General features: G+C 42.7%; 1 protein-coding gene across 5 annotated transcripts in view; it reads right to left on the bottom strand.

Moving 5' to 3' along the window:
• Positions 1-24,590, bottom strand: part of LOC123761307 (uncharacterized) — a 183,572-nt gene that overhangs the window by 36,291 nt on the left and 122,691 nt on the right. For all 5 annotated transcript variants that reach the window (XM_069328914.1, XM_069328913.1, XM_069328911.1 and 2 more), the window contains exons 24-26: positions 18,703-18,908; positions 15,860-16,012; positions 4,504-4,591 (exon numbers count right to left, since the gene is read on the bottom strand). The gene's annotated coding sequence lies outside the window, so the exon portion shown is untranslated. The remainder of the gene's footprint in view (positions 1-4,503; positions 4,592-15,859; positions 16,013-18,702; positions 18,909-24,590) is intronic.

Here is a 24,590-nt window from a genome sequence, read left to right as displayed (position 1 = left end):
TGTGGAAAATCGGGTGGTTGGCACACTAGACACGACGAAGTCAACGACATCATTAAAAGAAGCCTTGCCTCTGCTCAGTGTCCAGCGGAGAGAGAGCCCCGCAACCTACTGAACCGTGACTCTGTTAGCTTTGCCGGCCGACCAGACGGAATCACACTGCGTCCGTGGAAGGGTGGCAGGCAGTTAGCATGGGACTATACTTGCGTATCCACCCTGGCAACGACATACATCACCCTCTCTGCCGGCACGGCAGGAGCCGCAGCGACACACAGAGAAAAACAAAAGTCAGTCAAGTACAGGCAATTAGATCAAAGGTACAATTTCGTTCCAATAGGGTCTGAGACCCTAGGCCCATGGGGTGAGAGTGCAAGAAGGTTTCTTAAGGATCTTGGTTCCAAGCTCATTGACACCATAAGAGACCCTAGAGCAGCAAGTTTTCTTTTTCAGCGCCTCAGTGTCGGGATCCAGAGGGGAAATGCCCGCTGCATCCTCGGTTCCTGCCCGGCGTCGGAGGAGTTCGAGGAAATCTACAGCCTCTAGGAAGCGAACTTTTTCTTGTGTCCTCTTAATGTTCATTTTTTGTATAAAATCAGATATGTAACTGTATAACCTTGCATAATAAAGTGTACATCATAATAAAAAAAAAAAGGGGGTGGTAGGAGAAGTGAACACTCTTTCGTATTCAGAGTTAAATGTCAAGTTTTTCCCTGAGTGCTCTGTGTTCCCTTCTCTGAGGCTGTGGGTCCCTATAATTGCACCAGTGGTGGTACCCCCCTATATATATATATATATATATATATATATATATATATATATATATATATATATATATATATATATATATATATATATATATATATATGTCGTACCTAATAGCCAGAACGCACTTCTCAGCCTACTATTCAAGGCCCGATTTGCCTAATAAGCCAAGTTTTCATGAATTAATGTTTTTTCGTCTACCTAACCTACCTAACCTAACCTAACCTAGCTTTTTTTGGCTACCTAACCTAACCTTACCTATAAATATAGGTTAGGTTAGGTTAGGTAGGGTTGGTTAGGTTCGGTCATATATCTACGTTAATTTTAACTCCAATAAAAAAAAATTGACCTCATACATAGAGAAAAGGGTTGCTTTATCATTTCATAAGAAAAAAATTATAGTAAATATATTAATTCAGGAAAACTTGGCTTATTAGGCAAATCGGGCCTTGAATAGTAGGCTGAGAAGTGAGTTCTGGCTACTAGGTACGACATATATATATATATATATATATATATATATATATATATATGTCGTACCTAGTAGCCAGAATGCACTTCTCAGCCTACTATGCAAGGCCCGATTTGCCTAATAAGCCAAGTTTTCCTGAATTAATATATTTTCTCTATTTTTTTTCTTATGAAATGTTAAAGCTACCCATTTCATTATGTATGAGGTCAATTTTTATTTATTGGAGTTAAAATTAACGTAGATATATGACCAAACCTAACCAACCCTACCTAACCTAACCTATCTTTATAGGTTAGGTTAGGTAGCCGAAAAAGTTAGGTTAGGTTAGGTTAGGTACGTTAGGTAGTCGAAAAACAATTAATTCATGAAAACTTGGCTTATTAGGCAAATCGGGCCTTGCGTAGTAGGCTGAGAAGTGCGTTCTGGCTACTAGGTACGACATATATATATATATATATATATATATATATATATATATATATATATATATATATATATATATATATATATATATATATATATATATATATATATATTAGTATATTTTGGTAGCAGTCTTTCCTGTAGACATATTTTATTAAATATGACCGAAAAAGTAAGATTAATAATTCTAACACGAATTTTCTCAATCTTTCGTACATTATGCTTCACTGTTGGAGGTAAATCAAAAATCACTTCTCCAAAATTCATTTTTATTTCTAGTCTGACGCGACACGGGCGCGTTTCGTAAAACTTATTACATTTTCAAAGACTTCACAAATACACAACTGATTAGAACTTGCGTTTCCCTGATTTTATATCTACATTTGAGTGAGGTGGGAAGGGTGATGTGGCATTACATTTGAGTAAGGTGGGAAGGATGATGTGGCATTAGAGGATATTAATAGGGTATTAAAAGTATCAACACAAGACAGAACACGAAACAATGGAAATTGAATAGAAGTGTTTGTAGAAAGCCTATTGGTCCAAATTTCTTGATGCTTCTATATTGGAGCGGAGTCTTGAGGTGGGTAGAATATAGTTGTGCAATAATTGGCTGTTGATTGCTGGTGTTGACTTCTTGATGTGTAGTGCCTCGCAAACGTCTAGCCGCCTGCTATCGCTGTATCTATCGATGATTTCTGTGTTGTTTACTAGGATTTCTCTGGCGATGGTTTGGTTATGGGAAGAGATTATATGTTCCTTAATGGAGCCCTGTTGTTTATGCATCGTTAAACGCCTAGAAAGAGATGTTGTTGTCTTGCCTATATACTGGGTTTTTTGGAGCTTACAGTCCCCAAGTGGGCATTTGAAGGCATAGACGACGTTAGTCTCTTTTAAAGCGTTCTGTTTCGTGTCTGGAGAGTTTCTCATGAGTAGGCTGGCCGTTTTTCTGGTTTTATAGTAAATCGTCAGTTGTATCCTCTGATTTTTGTCTGTAGGGATAACGTTTCTATTAACAATATCTTTCAGGACCCTTTCCTCTGTTTTATGAGCTGTGGAAAAGAAGTTCCTGTAAAATAGTCTAATAGGGGGTATAGGTGTTGTGTTAGTTGTCTCTTCGGAGGTTGCATGGCTTTTCACTTTCCTTCTTATGATGTCTTCGATGAAACCATTGGAGAAGCCGTTATTGACTAGAACCTGCCTTACCCTACAGAGTTCTTCGTCGACTTGCTTCCATTCTGAGCTGTGGCTGAGAGCACGGTCGACGTATGCGTTAACAACACTCCTCTTGTACCTGTCAGGGCAGTCGCTGTTGGCATTTAGGCACATTCCTATGTTTGTTTCCTTTGTGTAGACTGCAGTGTGGAAACCTCCGCCCTTTTCCATGACTGTTACATCTAGAAAAGGCAGCTTCCCATCCTTTTCCGTCTCGTAAGTGAAACGCAGCACGGAACTCTGCTCAAATGCCTCCTTCAGCTCCTGCAGATGTCTGACATCAGGTACCTGTGTAAAAATGTCGTCAACATACCTGCAGTATATGGCCGGTTTCAAGTTCATGTCGACTAAGACTTTTTGCTCGATGGTACCCATGTAGAAGTTTGCAAACAGGACACCTAGGGGAGAACCCTTTGTTTCGTGTTCTGTCTTGTGTTGATACTTTTAATACCCTATTAATATCCTCTAATGCCACATCATCCTTCCCACCTTACTCAAATGTAATGCCACATCACCCTTCCCACCTCACTCAAATGTAGATATAAAATCAGGGAAACGCAAGTTCTAATCAGTTGTGTATTTGTGAAGTCTTTGAAAATGTAATAAGTTTTACGAAACGCGCCCGTGTCGCGTCAGACTAGAAATAAAAATGAATTTTGGAGAAGTGATTTTTGATTTACCTCCAACAGTGAAGCATAATGTACGAAAGATTGAGAAAATTCGTGTTAGAATTATTAATCTTACTTTTTCGGTCATATTTAATAAAATATATATATATATATATATATGTCGCACCTAGTAGCCAGAACGCACTTCTCAGCCTACTATGCAAGGCCCGATTTGCCTAATAAGCCAAGTTTTCATGAAATAATTGTTTTTCGACTACCTAACCTACCTAACCTAACCTAACCTAACTTTTTAGGCTACCTAACCTAACCTAACCTATAAAGATAGGTTAGGTTAGGTTAGGTAGGGTTGGTTAGGTTCGGTCATATATCTACGTTAATTTTAACTCCAATAAAAAAAAATTGACCTCAAACATAATGAAATGGGTAGCTTTATCATTTCATAAGAAAAAAATTAGAGAAAATATATTAATTCAGGAAAACTTGGCTTATTAGGCAAATCGGGCCTTGCATAATAGGCTGAGAAGTGAGTTCTGGCTACTAGGTACGACATATATATATATATATATATATATATATATATATATATATATATATATATATATATATATATATATATATATATATATATATATATATATATTCCAGGAAATTTAAGGTAAATACACTTGGAAATATGCAAATGTCACATCAATAATTAAAAAACACTTTTGAGTAAATATAAGAAACTTCTTTTAAGGAAAACCCTTTGATCATCTTGATCCATAAATATCCCGTTTTACAAAACCATGACAATCAGGGTAAAGTGACATTAAACTCTGGCACACCAGAGATCCCTGATGGGTCATACTGGTGCTAGGAAGGCACTGGAGAAGAGGTCACTGCAACTCACTCACCACAAAGTTCACTCAAATATTCAAAAGCCTGTAATGTATCATGCAGAATTTTTAAATACTGAGCTCAAGCTCATATTTGTAACGAATCAAATATTTGTATAATAGTACTAACACGGGAGGTTATTCCTGAAGCGATTTTTAGGCTTGTTTTCTGGGAGCTTTCCTACATCAGAGCTCTTGTTGAAGTTGTCCGGAACACTCTGTTGGGTAAATACCAAAGTTCCTGTTATTACAAGAGAAATATAATCAGCTATGAGTAAAAAACCAGCGTTGAATGTAATGAAACACCATTTTCTGGGTAAAGCCCCAGAGGCTCCCTGAAGCTATCCGAATTGATCTGTACTATATTAGTTTGGGGTCATCAGTCACAGGCGTTCTCATGCCTACCGGGAACCACGAGACAGAACCTGGTCCCCCAGAGAGGCGCAGGAAGCAACGGCGTATGAGCACTATACATTTAAAGTATGCCATATTCCCCCATCGACCAGGATGGGCGCCTAAAAAGATAGGCGAACCAAAACAAACAACTGGCTGGTAAATTTGCAACCTACCCCCAGAAAAAACAAAGAAATTAATGCTGAAAGAAAACAAGCTAGCAACCCTGCACTCAACTTGTGCTTCCGTGCGTTAGCGTATCCACCCCTCTCTAAATAGGGGGAGGGGGAGCCGGCCCCCCACCACCTTGGATCTAGGTATGATATAAAAAAAAAAAACTACCACTCGGATGGAGGAAGGGAGGGTGTCAGGGAGCTTCTGGGGCTTTGCTTTCATTACATATAACGCTGATTTTCAGGAGGGAGCACCGTCGGCTCCCTGAAGCTTACTACCCACAGAGAAGAAAAAACTTGGACTTACCCGGGAGGCGGCAGCACGGCAGGGCTCAAGTCGAAGAAGAAACGACAACTGCGACAGACGCCCCAAAGCCACACAAGGCTCAGAACAGGGCCCAGAACATTCAATAGACATCTGGTCGCTAGGATCCTGGTCGACCTCCAAAACCCCCGAATGTCCACCCAAGACATGTTCCCAAAAACCATGGCAAGCGCCGTGTACTTCCGTATGTCATGGGCACAAGGATACACCGCAAGCTGGCTGGACTTGATGACACTGCGAACAGCCTGAGTCACACGAGCCTAGTAACAGAGAACCAGGGAACCAGATCCATCCAAAGAGTGTCCACCGTCACAAAACCAGTGGCCCACAGATAGTGGCGCACAACCGCCACCGGACACAAAACGTGATGTACCCCCGGGCCTAACCAATCAAGCATCTCCCACCATCCGACCCCTTCGGAAACCTGCCGTCTTATTCTTCGCCAGAATAGAAGGAGAAAGCTGCAACCGAACAAAATGCCCACCCGGACCAAGGGAACAGAATCTCCGGCACCAGATGAGAGCATGAAGAACCCCCCAATCAGAGCCCCAGAGGCCAAGACCAACAAAATTAAGGCCTTCCGAAAACAATCACCAACCGAAGGGGCCACCACAAAACAAGGAGAAGAAAGAACCCGGTCCAAAAACCAGGAAGGCTCAGACCAGGCTGGAGGTGCTGCTGACTATCGTCCATTCTGACCCCAACCCCTACACACTGTTGAATATTGTCAACAGTGAATTAAAAAAAGTCCAATCGTGGATGTCAACCAACAAATTTACACTAAGCATAGAAAAGACCTACATTTTAATTGGTAATAACTCATCAAATCAGATTTAGCTTCAAATGTGAACATTACGAATAAAAATGAGGGGAAGTTCCTTGGCCTATACATAGAAACGAGACAATTTCAGCACCCACATACAACACAGCCAAAAAAGTCACAAAAACGGTCGGTATACTTTGTAAAATTAGATATTATGTTCCCCCAATCTGCTCTCCTCCCATTATACAATGCACTAATCTAGCCCTATCTTACATACGGTATCTGTGCATGGGGTTCAACCACTGCAAATTACCTCAAGCCTATCATCACTCAGCAAAAATCTGCTATCATAACTATAACAAACTCTGTCTTCAGACAACACATAGCCCCTCTATATTCAAGTCCCTTAACATGATAAATATACACTCGCTCCACACATTCTCTTGTGCTATCTACATGTACAAAACTTGTTCCTAAATGATGATCTTTATCTGAAACTTTTCCTTGTTAGACATAATAGAACCCATGAGCATCACAGCATAAATAAATATATCTATGATATTCCCAGAGTCAGACTAAATCTGTGCAAATAAAAGAGCCCAGTCTTTGAAACTCACTCCCTGATGAATAAAAAAATTGTCCAACCCATGCCCTGTTCAAAAGTAAAATTAAAAAGTACCTAATTTCATCCTCATTTTCTTACCTTGTGCTTCAAATTCACACTGTATCTTGTACTGCCCACTTCCTCATTATTAGTACTTAAGACATGTATCCTTATAAGTGTAATCACCTCTGTCAACTTATGCTTTATTTATCTGTCGATATAAAAACCTTGGTACAATGTACCCTTTCATCTTTCCTGATACGTTAGATATAGGACCTGCCCGAAACGCTATGTGTGTTAGTGGCTTTGCATGAATGTAAAAATACCAAGCTTATGTAATCTCACCAACCTATTGTACATTCTTGCAAATCAATTATTATTATTATTATTATTATTACATATTATTATTATTATTATTATTATTATTATTATTATTATTATTATTATTATTATTACATATTATTACATATTATTATTATTATTATTATTATTATTATTATTGTTAGGTGAAAAAACCAGCGTTGAATGTAATGAAACGCCATTTTCTGGGTGAGTCCCGGAGGCTCCCTGGAGCTATCCATGGCTGATATGGATACCATAACTATTTTGCATCAGTCTATGTGGGTGGAGTTCTAGGCCTACCGGGGACCACGAGCCAGAACCTGGCCCCCTCAGAGAGGCACGGGGAGCAATGGCCCATAGAATTGCACATGTGATTTGGAGCATTCTATATCTGCCATCGACCGGGACAGGCACCCAGAAAGGTAAGCGTCACAAAACAAACCCGTATGCTGGTTAACAACCAAAATCGACAAACGAGTGGACAGAACTTCCCCAGAAAAACGAACTAACAAGCATGACGTCACACGAGCCGCATGTCTGCGCAGCTCCCCCCTCCCCCGGAGGGGGAAGGGCGAGGCCCAGATCCCCGCGCCGGCGATCCCCACCCCAGTTCTGAGGCTGGATATCAAAAACCGCGAAAAAACCGCCGACCGGAGGGCGGGAGGGTGCCGGGGAGCCTCCGGGACTCACCCAGAAGATGGCGTATCATTACATTCAACGCTGGTTTTCTGGGGGGAGCCCCTACGGCTCCCCGGAGCTACTTCACCAAAGACTACCTAAGAAAACAAGGGGACATACCTGGGAGGTGGTCGGTGCACCACTCCTCAACACGAAGTCGAGACAACAACCCAAGGACCCCTCCGGAAGCAGCAGGCACATCATACACCAGAAAAAGAGAGAACTGCTGCAGACTGAAGAAACCTATGACCACGACCATAGGAGTCAAAAACCACTGCGCCTGAGAAGAGCATGAAGCTCTGCTACATGACCCCCCAGAGGCCAATGCCAACATAAAAAGAGCCGAAGTAAAGCAAACCTGAACCGAAAGAGCCACAACAACCAAGGAGAAGAAAAACAGGAGAGCACCCTGTCCAAAGACCAGGACGGCACAGGCAGTGCATGAGCAGGCTGGAGGGGAAACAGCACACGAGACAGCCTACGAAACGGATCAGAAGGAACATCGATACCGAAAGCTAGCAGCAGAAACCATGGTGCCAGACCCAGGAACGGCCCCAAGCGCCTCTACATCCTCCGCAAGCCAATCCTATGACCGTTCCAGGAGGAAAAAGAAACGCAGGACCAAAACCAAAATGCCACAAGCAGGCAAGTCCACCACCACAAGTGCAGCTGACAGGGAAGGAACCCGCATAAGGAGGCGTCCCGCACCAATATCCCGCAGAAGGGCAGGAGTGAAAAGACACTCGTGAAGAGGAGCAAAATCGCCCCCATGAAAACGAGCAGCGCCGAGACAGTGCTAAGAGAAGATATATGAACAAAAGAACAAGATGGCCAAACACCCAGAAGCTGCCTGGAATAGGACCCACAAGCCCTAGAAAGGACCGGAGGGAAGCTTAACCGAACGACGACAGACGTACCATAAAATGGGAAGGAGCAAAACCGTCTCGAACCTTCAAGAACAAAAAGAAGCAAACACAAAGGACGAAGGCACAAAAACCCCTTCGCACCCGAGACCAAAAGTCATGCAGAACCCCAAGAAGAGGGGGACATGACGAAGAAGGCCCGTCTCGGAAAAAAGGGGCGAAGACCGTAGAAGCGCACCCACCGACAGGACGGAAGCAACGGACATAATGGACAAGGAACCGAGCCCAGCAAGGGGCCGACGGCCAAAAAGCACGTGTGGAGAGGGGGAACAGAAAAACCCCACTCCACAAAACTTCAAGCCCCGCCCAGAAGGGGTAGAAAAACCCCGGCGGGAACCAACGGGGCCTGAGGCCCCTCACGTTAGCCCCACCCCAGCCCCGGGAACTAACCCTGCAGGCCCCAGGGCCGAGCTGTCCCCCCAAAGCCCCAGCGTCAAGAAAAATCCCGGGGCAGCCGTGAAAAACACTAAGGAAGGGAGCCCACTGGGCTCTGGAATTTGAACCGAAACCGGAGGATAGGCGAGGGGCGAGACGAACACACCAAGCTCATCCCCAGCCAGCACAACGAGGTGAGGACAACGAGGACAGGACAAAGAATCCAAGGAACATGGAAAAACCAGACCCGGCACAGCAAGACCGGCAAGGAAGGAGGGCCCCAGAGGGAGCACGGAAGGGCTGAACAAAATGCCACAACCAACCCCTACACGCAGCTGCAGTATCAAAATCGCAGCAAAACGTCACCACACTCCCCGAGGAAGCGACAGGGAAGATAAAGATAAATCGTAACACGAGTGGCACACAAGGGGACACAAGCGGAAACCGAGTACCCAACCGAGCCACAGGGACGGGAGAAGAAACGTGTGCAGTGTAACAGGCAACAAAGGAACACATTAGGCAGCCCAACTTGGGCTGACCCCCATACACAGCCCCAAGAGCAGAGACGAGAGCGCCCATGAAGCACAGAATCCGCTCGTCAGGCGAATGACAGGGGAGAGGCGGAGCCAAAGAGCCAGAACCCAATCCTGCAAGCACAAGGAGGCGAGCACAAAACCCTCTCGACACAGGAAAACGTACCACCGAACCGGCACCCTCACCGTTGCACCGTGGAACAAGGTGGAGGTGGGGCCCCAAACTCAAGCAAGATTAGACAAGCATAGGAGAGGGGCAGGATGAGTACAGGCAGGAGCCGCCTCGGAAGGGCCAAGAGGCCAACCGCAGTCACCCGTGAACCGAGGAAGGAATCAGGTGATGAGAACAAGAGCTGCCCTGTATGAGCCAATAGCCCTGCAGTAGGCACCTCGGTTGGTACAGTCCACGTTCTCAAGTACGTATGTACACCCATTCCTACTTCCATAAACAACAACAGTGTCAGGACGAAGGAGACGCCAGACCGCACCAACTCACCTGCAGAACATAGGCGCTGAAGGGCCGTGACGCAAGCCTATAAGAACGTAGCCGCCAAAGGCGGCCAGGGCGCCCATGCTGGAGAGAAGGAGGGGAGCGGCAAAGGAGGCTCCCCACCCTAAAATGCAGGGTAAAACCTCGGGACTTCCCAACAGCGGCACTCCAGAACACCCCCAAAGCAACAAGGCACGGATTGGAGAAAGAAAAGAGTGAGAGGCAAAGCCTCCCCGAGAGAAAATGGATGCAGAACACCAACACGTGTGCACACCGCTCGGAACCAAAACAAACTCCCACGGCGCATGCTCAGGACACAAAAGAAAAGTAGCCCAAGAAGGCGAGAAGTAGCCCAACCGGCGACAAGCATCCCAACTGGCTACAAGGAGCCCAACCGGCCACAAGGAGCCCAACCGGCCACAAGGAGCCCAACCGGCCACAAGGAGCCCAACCGGCCACAAGGAGCCCCAAACGGCCACAAGGAGCCCCAAACGGCTACAAGGAGCCCCAAACGGCTACAAGGAGCCCCAAACGGCTACAAGGAGCCCAACCTGACCAGAACAGAAGGAACCAGTTTGGAGGCAAACTCCCGGGACACGCAGGAGGTAAGCTGCAAAGGCCAACTGCATCGCAGGCGAAGAGATGCGGGTAGCTGAAAACCACCTGAAGATGGAACCGAAGAAACCACAGGGACACGGAACCGAACCCGGGGAGGAGCAGAATCCAAGCCCAAATCGTACGCAGAGGGGGGGGGGGGGGGGGAAGAAAATCCCACTCCTTGCAACAGTAAGCCCCGCTCAGAAGGACGGAAATCCAGGCGGGGCGCAATGGAGCCCAAGGCCGCTCCTCCCCAACCCCAGGAGCCTCTACACCAGGCCCCGGGGCCGAGTCGACCTCCAAAGCTCCGACCCCACAAGAAAAAGCCGGGGCAGCCGAGAGAGCTGGAAGAGAAGGGGCCCACTGGTCAGACCCCGGAGCATCGGCCGGAGGAACAGACTCGAATGCCTCCGCAGCTACCCCAGACGGGGCAACCCCCGAAACTGCCCAAGTCTCAGAACCTCTAACCCTGCCCCGACCCCGAAGCCTGCAGATGCGTAGGGGCCAAAAGCAGGAGGGGGAAAAAACAAGGGGGGCATGGAAGGAACCAAGGCCGAAAGCGACCAAAACCCAAAAGTCTGGGTCCCTACACAAAGCGGGGCAGCATTGGGGCGTCCGGGGAAGCGACAAACCCGAGCGCGTTGCAACAACCTAACCCCACGCAAGCTGCCTGCACCCACTGGAATTCATCAGCAGACTGGGTGAATGGAGTCACGAACAAGCAACAAAGCTTGCAGGACTCAGGGTCGAATGTGTCACCGACACAACAGGCAGCATGACGGAGGCAAAAACAAGGAGAGTCACCCTGTGTGGGAACCGACCTGTGAGATTTATATTTATTTAATTTATATGAATTTATATTTACGTTAATTTATATACTTCGATAGCAATTTGTATAATGATAAGTGGACTGTATTTCTGCAATAATCTCACAAATCGATCCTCTACACATTAGGGGGGGTTTATATTAGATGAATTTATATGCAGCCAATCAAACTACAGTATTAACTACATACATTGAAAAGGTTCCTTATCTTATAGTACAGCAGGTTAGTCCACCAGGTATAACTAGGGTGTAGACACCAAATTATCCTCTTTGAGGTAGCTTCCATCACCCAGTAACTGGTGCACAAAGTCTTCCTCGTCTTGACCTGTCAAAAGGGCGCTAACTGTGAAGCCAGATTCTATATATGACAAGTATTTCAGAGAAAACTGTACATGGAACATGAAGACCTGGCTTAATTACCTTTAGTTTGAGGCTTCCACGTGCTCTAACCGGTCCACCCTATATAATGACATTAATGGCCATAGATGAAAATAAACGGGTTTCGGAAAGAACACTTAACTTGATTTGTTGACAGCGTGTTGAAAATGGTACACCCTTGGTTTCCATAACACTACGTCCAAGTAAAATTAACAGGAGCCGAATTTGCTCCCGAGAGCCTCTGGTCTAGTCTCCACAATGGCTGCCCTCCTTCCTCCACTGACGCCTGGCTTACATTGTCCAGATTTCAGAAAGTGATAGAAGGGTCACATTTACTCTACTTTAATATTGATAATTAAGTTAATTTATATGAGATGTTTTATGATGGCAAAGTCCAAAGACTAATGTATTTAAGAATAATTCCCACCACAATAGGTGGTGATTTATAATAGTATGTGGTGATGATATCCCGTTTTCTTTAGACGGTAATTCCACTACAAGTTACGTTTTCTATGGGTAACTTGCTTATACAATACAGCTATTATCTGTATGATTATTAAATGGTGTCGGATTTTCCGACACCCTGAGACAAAGGGACAGAGCAACCCTCAACTCGCACAAAGCGAGATGGGATGCAAGGGTCTCCACTATCGGACCCGAGAGGCCCCGGGGGGTTTTCCAGGGCCTCTAGACTGGGTCTGCTAAGGGTTATCCCAGGCAGGGCACTGCTAACCGGCGCCCCAAACTACCAAGCAAACTGCTAAAGCTGAACCCCCGGGACGTGTCCACCCGTGAGGGCGAAGCAGGGGGTACCACCACACAATCGACCCTAATATAAGGGGGGGGGGGGAACACAAGGCAGACCCCCCTACCAGGCAAAAACAAATATAATAGAAAAACCACACAAGTGGACAATGTACCCAGAGGGAACAGAGCCGGCCGCTGTCATAGGTGAAAACTAGCTACGCAGTACCCTGCGCCCCACCAGTGCTATAACTACCACTTACCCCAAGGCAAACAAGGGAGGAAAACCCCCAAACACTCGGGGCGGCCAAACACCAAGCAGCGAAAAGCCAACAGAGGTAGACCCAAGGTGACTTGTGGAAAGTAACCCCAAGCCCCAAGGGTGGTACTTACAGGGCACTCAGGGAAGGTGACCCTAAGCATATGCAGCCCGAGTACCTGAGAATACTACTCCTAGCTCACACGACCACCGTAAGAGCAGCACTGGAAACAAGTCACAGCACTGAGACAAGACCGGAGCTGGAGCCACACGACCATGCACTATCCCATCAGCCAAGGAACTGGGGCGGGGATCGCCGGCGCGGGGGTCTGGGGCTCCCCCTTCCCCCTCCCGGGGAGGGAGGAGCTGCGCAGACATGCTGCTCCTGTGACGTTATGCTTGTTAGTTCGTTTTTCTGGGGAAGTTCTGTCCACTCGTTTGTCTATTGTTATTGTTAACCAGAATAGGGGTTTGTTTTGTGGCGCTTACCTTTCTGGGTGCCTGTCCCGGTCAATGGCAGATATAGAATGCTCCAAATCACATGTGCAATTCTATGGGCCATTGCTCCCCGTGCCTCTCTGAGGGGGCCAGGTTCTGGCTCGTGGTCCCCGGTAGGCCTAGAACTCCACCCACATCGACTGATGCAAAATAGTTAAGGGATCCATATCAGCCATGGATAGCTCCGGGGAGCCGTAGGGGCTCCCCCCAGAAATGCACGTGAAATCTTGCAGAATGGAGCAGAAGTAACAACCACCCTGAACGCAAGCTGGAGCGATTGGAACGCTGTGCGATAGGACGCGACAGTATTCAGCACGAGAAGCAGGCCCAGAAAACGCCTAGAGAGAAAGGACAAAACAATTCGGCCTTAAATAGATGAAAACATCTGAAGAGAAGGAAAAAGATGGAAAGACCACCAAGAGACTTCATACTGTCGCTGAGAAGAAGACTACAAGTGGGACCCCATCAAAGAAGCCACCTGAACACCATAGAAATAGCGATACACTCACGTCAGAAAGACCAGATGCGAAGTGCGGAGTAGTAAAGCGAACCAGCTAATACTTCACTGGCCCGATCTGCTGGTAGAGGCAGAGCCGTAGAATGACGTCCGGGTTCGGACTCCAAGTAAGCAGCACCTAAAACCAAGATTGGGTCGACCACCATGGCACCAGGAGAAGACGCTCTCCTATAGGATTTTAAGTGAGCCAGGACCTGGAGTAACAGCTGGACTGGGGGAAAGAGGTACAGGAACCCCCACCTTGACGGCCTCACAGTCGGTGAACGGCACCATGTACAATGGGAGACGCCGAGACCATGCTGACGCGAAGAGGTCCACCTCCTGCGCCCGCACGTCCAGCAAAACCAAAGGAAGGATGCAGCGTTGATTGTCCACCCCGTGGAAAGACGAATGAAGCGGGACATGCCTTGAATGTGAACAGCCTGGAGAGCTAAACCCCGAGACCTCAGCAGAAGAGCTACCCAAAGCAACCAGCTCCAAAGAGTCACGGACCGAAGACACACGAAGTTCCTCATTGAGAACTAATGACAAAATACACATGACATATATAACAAATTTTACAAATCTTATTTCTGCATTAATAAACTCTTGATTTATTTTATTTTGTCAATACTGTAGTAATAAATAGCTGGAACTTCCATAAATGAAAGTACCATTTTTGTTTATTGGTTTTATCATGAAAATATTCATTTAATTGTGTAATTTAATCTATTATATAAAGACAAGAAATACATTACTTTTAAAGCAAAAATAACAAATGGTTAAACACTCAATGGTAAGAAAAATATTAACTATGACAAACCATTACTAAATATCAGTGCACAGTTTTAAAGTTTGTTCAAAATGTTACACATTTGGTTACACATTTTGTCCTTATTAAAATATAAATACCTGTACATACAATTTATACTATAATCAATCCCCTCCAGTACTCGTCAAAAGTATGGGGTGCACTGCACGAGGCGTCACATATTTATGGCGAAAAAAGAATAATGGTCTTGTGGGTTAAAGAGGTTAGACAGAAGTATGGGGCGGCTACATCACAGTACTCGTTAGCTGCCAGCAGGTACCTGAAGGAAAGGCGCCAGTTGGCTCCAGGCTGCTATGGTGAGTGGTTGTGTGCTGCATCTTGCTCTGCCACCCCGACTTGTTTTACACATTTTAATAGTGCAAGTGGTTTTATATTGTTGCTATGGCACCTATCAAGAAACTAAGCAATGAAACCATTGCTCAGATCATTGTTTTAAAGGATGCAGACCACTAAACTAAGGGAGTAAATCTGTTGGTCAGTGCAGCTAAATCATCAGTGAGAAAGTATTCTGTGCAGTTTAGGGAGGAAAACAGAGATGTGATGCCATCACAAAATCCTTGGTTTGGGCGTCCCAGGAAAACTTCTTGAAGGTCTTTGAATGTTCTAAAATGTTCATTAGAGAGTACATCTTGCGTGACTACTGTATCTTGCCACATTTATGAGTTGAGTTATACTAGCCATATGCCAGCATCTTCTAACAGGATGGTGCACCTGCTCACATGCCAAATCTGTCACCAAGTGGCTTGATAACTGCATGGTACCTTTCACAAAGGATTGGCCAGGTAGCAGCTTGGATCTCAACCCAGCTGAGAACCTCTGGCACGTGGTTAAGAGGGAGCTGGAGAGCGAAGACAACCTCCATATCCAGGCTTGAGGAGGCTATTTGTCAGTCTTGGGCAAACATTTAATTGGAACACCTACCGCAACGCCTCCAAACTAGGAAGAATAAAAGCCACCTATCCAAGTATTATAAGGTAATTATAATATACAATTAAATAATACTTGAAATATTCTTATGTACAGTATTGTTTGTTGTGGGGAGGAAGGGGTGCAGGAGTGGGGTGCAACATACTTTTGACGAGTACTGTAAATTTTGTTCATAAAATATTGTAGTATTGCTAACTGTTTTTATATATTGTTATATTTGCTGGATTTGGCATGCCCTTAGGCAAAGATACTATGATTGGTCACTGTACATTTATTTTAAACTTATTTCATACATATTTGCATACCAACTGAAATAATTTAACAACCAACCTTAAATTCCTCCGAGGTTTCATTAGACTTGACGATTCTATTAAGGTAAGCTTCAACTTCTTCATAGGGAATACGAATCGTGACAATTTCATAGATATTTTCTGTGCTGGAGTTCTCGTCGGTAAGATCACTTGTTACCACCTCACTATTGATCTGAAAATGGATTTCAAATTGTGTTTAGTATGCTACATATTTGTCATACCATTTTTACCTTTGTCATCTGTGTCCCTCCCTTATATCTGAGATGTCTTCTTGCTCCCAGGAACTGCCATCCAAGAGGGTGGCAATGACAAGAGACCTTCAGGCAGCTATGTTTAAATATGTCTGTCTGGTCTACATGCACTTTTCACTCTAGGTTCAGGTGTCCATAAGGCACTGGTACTGCTGAGCCTTGTAAAATACTAGGACCCCTGGACAACTCAACCCACAATAAAGAAGGAATGGTCAAAAAGTCATAGACAAAATTAAATAAATTACTGCTCTTAATAAAATGTAGGAAATATAAATTAAAACAAAACAAGGCACAAACTAACGATACGAGGCAATGGTTAGCAACCCATGCACCAAACAGAAGGACAGCACGAGAGCGAGAAACAACAAGAAATGAGCAGCCAACACCTGGGAGGACAGCCAACAATACCTGGTCCAGAAACACACGAGGTAAGCAGCACACGAACAAAGCAAGAAACTGACACAGCCATCAAGCAGGAATAAATGGGTAACAACCAACCCTAAGAAGTGGCATAATACAAAACCTGGAGAAAATGGAAAGCGAAGTCCAATTGTAAAAGTGCAGCAGATTAAAATCGGAAAGCAAGGATAGAAACTCCAAAGAAAATCACAAATTTGGGGAAGTCCCTGGAAGTAGAGAAGAGAAAGAGAGCACCACAAATGATGTAATGCACTAAAAAACCATGGAATTTCCTGGCCAAAAGAAGGATTCCATGAAATAAATGAAAACTGGATCTGACCAAGAACCAGGTAGAGGCAAGGAAAAGCAAAACACTCAAATGGAAAAGAGATTTCAAATTCAGACCCAGGAAGGGTCTATTGCTGAGTCCCACTACTGCTACCAAGAATGCTGAAGGTAAAAACCAAAACACACAACCCATTCAACCGAGTAGGGAAGACCTGGACTGAACCTGGATGGGGTTCTGGGAGTTGTTCTACTCCAAGCCAAGCCCAAGGCTCTTCGAGCAGCCTGCAGGCCCACATTTGCACCACAGCCCGGTTGGTCAAGGCACTTCTTAAAGAAAATTATCCAGCTTTTTCTTGAAGACTTCCAAGTTTGTTGCACTCTGGAAATTTCAATCATGAACTGCAGTATATTGTGAAGCAGCACAAATTAGAGCGTATCAGGGAAGACAGACAGAAAGGGATGAGACATAACTGCTTTTAAGTATAGTACATCTGTGGGGAAAACTGACTCGTGGGTTTATCTATTTATTTTATTTTATTTATTAATTTATTTATATTAATTTATTTCTTACATTAATTTATTTCGATAGTGGACTGTATGTTTAATTTTTCCACAAGTAGTTTCCTACACACGCGTGGGGGGTTTAATAATAATATATCATATCAATCAAAATTATCGATTGATAGGAAATGAGATACTAAGTTGTTAAGACTACAATGATTAGTGAATAAAATTTAAAGCCTTATCTCACTAGACGGCTTCAACATTTTGGTAATGGTGTAAACAAGTGAGTAACCAGCCAGACTCTTGGTCTGGCGACCTTATGTGCAGGATGGGACAAGATCGGTCACGTCGGCTCCCGTTTCTGAGTGACTCCATGTTAATAACTTCACGTCTCAATTTACCTGCCAATGAGTTTACACCCTAAAATTTGCCACACATAAATATTCAGTTTACATTTATATACTAATATTCTGAAATGAAAAGGTAAAATTATTGCTCATCCTTGAGTTTGTTTTGTTCATACAGCAAACCGTAAACAACATATTATATAATAAATAAGAGCTTTTCTAACATATTATGAATACTGTATAGATAAAATGCCTTCCCTGGATACGGTGGTGTCAATTTGTGCTGCCAAACTCCGCGAGAATAACTTGCTGTTTCCAAATACTCGGGAGGTCAACACGGCACGTTTTCCATTCCAATTTGAAAAATGGTTAATCCCTCTCCCTCCCCATCGGTGTTTCCTCCAAATGCATATTTATCAAGAAGTGGAAAGAGAGTTCATATTTAATTTGATTTAGTACTGATAATTAAGTTCGTTCCAGGGAAATATTTTTATGATGTTTACAGTCCAGAGACTGATGTTTTAAAAAGAAATCACATTATTTAGCTGGTGAATTTAATAGCGACATGGCAATTATATCCTCGTTTTCTTTGAATGAATAATTAAAATAATTTGTTAGTACAAAATCAGCAAAATTATCTGCATATTGTATTAAAAGTTAGTAAATGATGTCGGTTTTTTCGACAACGTCAAGGGATATGTATAGATGGATATTGAGACTTTCATTATCTAGACTAATAGTAGAACCTTAGAATGCCTACAAAACCAAGGAAAAATATGTACGAGAAATTATAAGTATTTCTCAAAGTGAGTTGTTGACAGCTGGACAACTCACAGAATGTTGTGCAAAAAAAATAGAAAACTAAACATTTACAACAAATTCGCAAAGGAAGATGGAAAACCAGGAGCTTGAGCTGTACCCTATCAACTAAAATTTGGAAATCACATAAAACTAATTTTTAATGAATGTGAGGTGTTAGATGTGATTTCCAAAATATTATGTGTGCTAAAGCCATATTTACTGATGTCAAGTTCTATATCATTACAACACTTTCATTAGAGCTTCATACAAACCTGCGGTAGTGGAGCAGGAATCTTGAATTGAGGTTGTGGACGTATAGCAGGAGTATTGACTTGAGCTGTGGTTGAGACTAGTCTGGGGTCTGCATATGAAGTGTGAATTTCAGTTTTCGCTGTAATTTGTCTTGCAGATGCAAGCGAGTCATGATTTTCAACACCAAAACCTATTGTGTCATCATACAAAGCTTGGTTGCCGTTGCCTGGAAATAATGATGATTATGTTCTACATTAATTCAAACATTTTCAGGTTCATTGTATTTCTATGCACTTAAGAAATTTCCTAATTGCAATTCATAAGTAACAGTAAACCGCCGAAGAAATTAGAATTGAAAGATATACCCACAGACACATTTAAGTTCCATTCCCTCCAATATCGCTATAGCTCTGTACTGGTTACACAGATTAAAATTACTTCAATTACTAAATGAACCTGCTTCCATATTTCACATCTATTTTGTGCATATTATCTATTCTTGCTTACTCTCACTCTAAATCTATTTTATTCTCTTTAGATAAATAAATACACTTAAAGTACATAACATGCAAAAGTGGTTTAACCCTTAGTCAGTGCCTACGAAGGAATGGTCATATTCGTTTATGCACAAATAAATAACAAGATTCCAAAAATAATTTTTCATTATAGAATTATTTATTTGTATGCAAAATGTAAGAAAAAACATGAAAATGTGTTTATTTTATATTTTAAACGAATATTTATCGTTTCACTGGCTAGCGGCGCTCTGCAAGGCTGTCAGGAATTTGTCAACACCGGGTGCTCAACTGTGCTGATGATTTTTGTTTTGTCCTCGGATGTTTTACCGATGGCTTTATCACTTGTTTTACTCTAATTACATCCAAAGAGAGCTATTATATACATATTTGCATAATACATGTAAAACCCAGATAATAATTGCTTAAATCGTCATATCACGATGACCGCATTCCTCAAGTAACATTCATGATGATAACCGTATTCCTACCATGAAATGGTAGCAGGATATTTTTTCAAGGGTCAAGATAAACTCCATTATATCCTCATTGACCTATTATATCCAAATTTGCATTGCACATGCCTAGACAATAATTGTTTAAATCTTCATATGATGATAACTGAATTACCCTGGGAATCAACAATTGATATCCGCTTCCTAAGGATTATAAAAGTGGTCTGGATTAGGAATATGTAGTGGTTGTATGGTGCCCATATCTAAAGAAGCTCATCAACAAACTGGAAAAAGTGCAAAGCCATGCAACTAAATGGCTCCCAGAACTGAAGGACAAGAGCTATGAGGAAAGATTAGAGGCATTTAATACGTATGCCAAAACTAGAAGAGAAAGAGGTTATATTATCACTATGTACAAAATAGAATGGAATAGATAAGATTGACAGGGAAGAATTTCCGAGACCTGGAACCTCAAGAACAAGAGATATAGATTTAAACTAACTAAACCAAGCTGCTGAAGAAATATATGAAAATTCTCTTTCAGAAACAGTGCTAGACGGTTGGAACAAGTTAGATGGGGAGGTGGAGGAGGCTAAAAACGTCAGTAGTTTCAAGGCGTTATATGACAGAGTGCTGGGAAGGCGGGACACCACGAACATAGTTCTCATCCTGTAACTTAGGTAATTACTAACTGTGCATAATCCATAAGTAAAACTATTTGTTTAATTAATAAACTGGAAGCTATAAGATATGTTAATGATTATTAATGTATAGTAATACTGTAAACTTGACACGAAAATAAAATTAAATATCATAAATATTGTACAGCTAAGACAATAATGTTAATGTGAGCGGGAGGGTTTGGTAGCCTGGTGTCAGCGATTTAACACACTGACTGCATGGTTCATAACATACATAATCCCCCTCCCTCCCTCACTACCACCCTTCTCACTAACTCTTCCCCTCTCACTAATTCTTCCCCTCCCTCACTATCTCTCCCTACCTCCCTGCCTCTCTCCCACTCTCATTACATCTCCCCCTCCCCTCCCCTCTCACTACCTCCCTCCCTCCCTCTCTCACTACATCCCTCCCTCTCTCACTACATCTTTCCCTCTCGAACTGCCTCCATCACTTCCTCACTACCATCTCCCTAGCACCCCCCCACCACCACCCCGAGCCGCGAAGCCTGGCGAATGCTTGCATGATGAGCTCCCCGAACCATTTTATACTAACCTTGCTCTTCCCGAACTTTAGTATCCAAACCAACCCAAACCGGGAAACTGGCATTTTCAGATACACAGCATTCGTAAGGCATGTGTTGTTACGTACTCCTAGCTGGATACGTATATAAATTTAAATAAGCTTATTTTGTTCCATTTCATCATTACCTTTATATATATATATATATATATATATATATATATATATATATATATATATATATATATATATATGTATATATATATATATATATATATATATATATATATATGTATATATGTATATATATGTATATATATATATATATATATATATCTATATATATATATATATATATATATATATATATATTGGTGTATACTGGCAGCAGGTTTTCTTTCAAACATGTTTCATTGAATATGACCGCATATTCTGTATTTATTATTTTCTGGTTTAGGGCTTCTATCCCTCTAACTATTTTCTTAGCATCAGGGCTTAATTGAAATAAGAGTTCTCCAAAACTCATTTTCGTACTTTTAAGGCGAAGAAAAGAAGTGATTTACTATAGAGTGTATTACACTTATTTGTATAATTTGCACGACGTTTCGAACCTCCATGGTTCATTCTCAAGTGAACAATCTTACAATACTAGTTGATTTTATACCCGCATTAGGTCAGGTGATAATACAATGAAGGTGAAAAACATGGGGGGATACATAAGGGATAAACATAGGGGCTGCAGAAGGCTTATTGGCCCATACGAGGCATCTCCTATCCAAACACAAAGATTAATCCAGTGTATTTGGCCTGTTATGTTGGACATTGTCTTCTGTGTTGGCATCGATATGTTCTTGTCTTGTCCTTACTCTCATGGTGGGTAGAGTAAATAGTTCCGTGATTTGGGTGTTCATGGTAGGTCGCTCTATTCTTATGTGAATTGCCTCAAGAATTTGTAATCTTCTTGAATCTTGGGTTTTATCTATTATGCAAGTATTCTTGTTCAACATTTCTCTTGTTAGAGTAATGTCATGGGCTTGTCTCATGTGATTCCTAGGGGCACCAGATTGAAGATGGCATGTCAAACGCCTCGTCAGCTTGGTCGACGTCATACCTATGTACTTACATTGAAGGTTACATCCTTCGTGGGGGCAAGTGTACATGTATACAACGCTTGACTGCTGTAGAGGGTTCTCCGTCGGCTTCGGGCTGTTTTTGATAAGGAGTTCGGAAGTCTTCTTGGTTTTGTAGAATATTATCAGGTTTATGTTTTGGTTAGGAGTAGTGCTTTTTACTCCTTTACGGATTATTTCTTTCATTATTCTTTCCTCTTTTATATGTTCACTGTGCATGGTTGATTTGTAATATAATTTTATTGGGGGTGTTGTGGTTTCTGTTCTAGGTTCTGAATTATACCAACGGTCCAAGTGTCTTCTTATAGCAGCGTTTATTTCCGCGTTGCTATATCCGTTGTTCACCAATACCTGAGTTACTCTTTCAAACTCTCTACTCACGTTGCTCCATTCAGAGCAGTGGGTAAGCGCTCGACGAATATAAGCATTGAGAACACTGGCTTTGTATCTTTGGGGGCACTCACTTCTACCGTTCAGGCATAATCCTATGTTGGTGGGCTTGGTATATACGTTGGTGCTTAAAGAGGTTCCTGTTTTTGTTATTAGTACATCCAAGAATGGCAGACTGTTATTTTCACTATTTTCATGTGTAAATCGGAGTACTGACTCTCTCTCTAGGTGTCTTTTTAGGTCAATTAGTTCATCTGAGTCTTTTACTATTACGAATATGTCATCTACATAACGGCAGTATACAGTTGGTTTTTGTCTGCTACTGAAGACCCTATCTTCGATGGTTCCCATATAAAAATTAGCAAATAAAACTCCTAAGGGGGAGCCCATTGCTACTCCGTCTATTTGTAAATACATGTCTCCTTGTGGACTGATGAAAGGGGCTTCCTTTGTACATGCTTCGAGAAGACTTTTCAAGTGTGGCTCAGGTATGTCTAATTTGGGGGTGCTCTCGTCTCTGTATACTCTGTCCAGTATCATTCCTATGGTTGTGTCTCACGAGGAACCCCGTAGAAGACCTTAAGCGGAAAGTAAACAAAACAATTACAGCAATCAACGCAAAGAAAGGTAGTGTGCATTTCAATAAACTTCAAGGCGACTATGGCTTAGGATATGCCTACGGCAATGTTAAGACGCATAAACCAGGTAACCCACTACGCCCTATAATCAGCCAAATACCAACCCCAACTTATCACCTGGCAAAGAAACTCAATGAACTCCTAACTCCATACACTCCAAGTAAGTTTAGTCTACAATCATCAGCAGATTTCCTAGAATTGATCAAATCTACCCAGCCCGATGGAATCATCGCTTCCCTGGACGTTGAATCCCTTTTTACCAACGTCCCAGTCGACACAACCATAGGAATGATACTGGACAGAGTATACAGAGACGAGAGCACCCCCAAATTAGACATACCTGAGCCACACTTGAAAAGTCTTCTCGAAGCATGTACAAAGGAAGCCCCTTTCATCAGTCCACAAGGAGACATGTATTTACAAATAGACGGAGTAGCAATGGGCTCCCCCTTAGGAGTTTTATTTGCTAATTTTTATATGGGAACCATCGAAGATAGGGTCTTCAGTAGCAGACAAAAACCAACTGTATACTGCCGTTATGTAGATGACATATTCGTAATAGTAAAAGACTCAGATGAACTAATTGACCTAAAAAGACACCTAGAGAGAGAGTCAGTACTCCGATTTACACATGAAAATAGTGAAAATAACAGTCTGCCATTCTTGGATGTACTAATAACAAAAACAGGAACCTCTTTAAGCACCAACGTATATACCAAGCCCACCAACATAGGATTATGCCTGAACGGTAGAAGTGAGTGCCCCCAAAGATACAAAGCCAGTGTTCTCAATGCTTATATTCGTCGAGCGCTTACCCACTGCTCTGAATGGAGCAACGTGAGTAGAGAGTTTGAAAGAGTAACTCAGGTATTGGTGAACAACGGATATAGCAACGCGGAAATAAACGCTGCTATAAGAAGACACTTGGACCGTTGGTATAATTCAGAACCTAGAACAGAAACCACAACACCCCCAATAAAATTATATTACAAATCAACCATGCACAGTGAACATATAAAAGAGGAAAGAATAATGAAAGAAATAATCCGTAAAGGAGTAAAAAGCACTACTCCTAACCAAAACATAAACCTGATAATATTCTACAAAACCAAGAAGACTTCCGAACTCCTTATCAAAAACAGCCCGAAGCCGACGGAGAACCCTCTACAGCAGTCAAGCGTTGTATACATGTACACTTGCCCCCACGAAGGATGTAACCTTCAATGTAAGTACATAGGTATGACGTCGACCAAGCTGACGAGGCGTTTGACATGCCATCTTCAATCTGGTGCCCCTAGGAATCACATGAGACAAGCCCATGACATTACTCTAACAAGAGAAATGTTGAACAAGAATACTTGCATAATAGATAAAACCCAAGATTCAAGAAGATTACAAATTCTTGAGGCAATTCACATAAGAATAGAGCGACCTACCATGAACACCCAAATCACGGAACTATTTACTCTACCCACCATGAGAGTAAGGACAAGACAAGAACATATCGATGCCAACACAGAAGACAATGTCCAACATAACAGGCCAAATACACTGGATTAATCTTTGTGTTTGGATAGGAG

This window comes from Procambarus clarkii, chromosome 22, assembly GCF_040958095.1.
Source record: "Procambarus clarkii isolate CNS0578487 chromosome 22, FALCON_Pclarkii_2.0, whole genome shotgun sequence".
NCBI classification, from domain to species: Eukaryota; Metazoa; Arthropoda; class Malacostraca; order Decapoda; family Cambaridae; genus Procambarus; species Procambarus clarkii.
Note: the sequence above shows the minus strand (reverse complement) of the source record. Positions and strands in the feature narration are given on the sequence as shown.